The sequence below is a fragment of the Fragaria vesca genome, linkage group LG3, assembly GCF_000184155.1.
Source record: "Fragaria vesca subsp. vesca linkage group LG3, FraVesHawaii_1.0, whole genome shotgun sequence".
In the NCBI taxonomy this organism is placed as follows: domain Eukaryota; kingdom Viridiplantae; phylum Streptophyta; class Magnoliopsida; order Rosales; family Rosaceae; genus Fragaria; species Fragaria vesca.
The window spans coordinates 13935564-13936547 of NC_020493.1; positions in this window are offsets into that span (position 1 = coordinate 13935564).

The following is a 984-nucleotide window of genomic DNA, read 5'->3' on the forward strand; positions in this document are numbered from 1 at the left end:
AGGGTATTGTGTTAGCCTATAGTATTTTAGTTACTAAGGTTTTAATTGTGTGTTTTTAGGTGGTGGTGAAGTTGTGTTTCGCTTGCTAAATTGGTTGTGGAAATTGCAGTTGGATACTTATGTGAGTAAATCTCACCAAGGTTCACTTTTGAACCTAATGATATAATGATAATGATGATGATGGTGGTTTTATTATTATTCTTTTAATTGTTTTTTTTAAAATATATGAGCTTGATCGCCAACGGCTCATAGGTAAGATAAAAAAAACAAGTCTTCTTTATATTGTGACGTTGAGAATAATAATGTGAGATATATCATGTTGTTGACGATAATAATTGTGATAATGTGTTGTGAGGTCATTGTTGTGAAATTTATTATGATTGTTGGATAAATAGCCAAACCGGGTTCCAAGCCCTTTTTGGGTGATTGGGTGCGGTTAAGATGCTATTTATCATTTTTGTGTTTGATATTAGATAGTCAAACCGGGTTCCAAGCCTTTGGCCGAGTGATTGGTTGCGGTTAGGAATAGAGCTCTAGTCCGTCTGTCAGTGTAGGTCATGGGAGATACTGTATGGTATCTGGGACCCATGGGTACACATAGTGTTGTTGTAGGTCATGAGAGGTATTTTATTAAATATTTGGGACTCATGGGTACATCTCTTGGGTAATGTGTTTGATGTGTGGTTTGAAATTATTGATCCAATTTCTCTTGTGAATATTGGATGTGATAAATGTTGTGTTGTTTTTGAGTTTACTCATACGAGCTTTTTAGTTTACCGGGTGTGTTGTTTACAACCCGGTGCACCGTTTCTTGGTGTAGGGGTTAGACTTGCAGGTGAGGATCAGCAGGGTTGAGATGGAGGCGTAGTGGCAGGGTTTTTTGTTGGGTTTTGGGTGTGTCTTTGTATATTCTTTTATATACACGGGGATAGGAATTATTAAACTCATGTGAGCGTTTCCTTTCTTGTTCTCAAGTTATGTAAA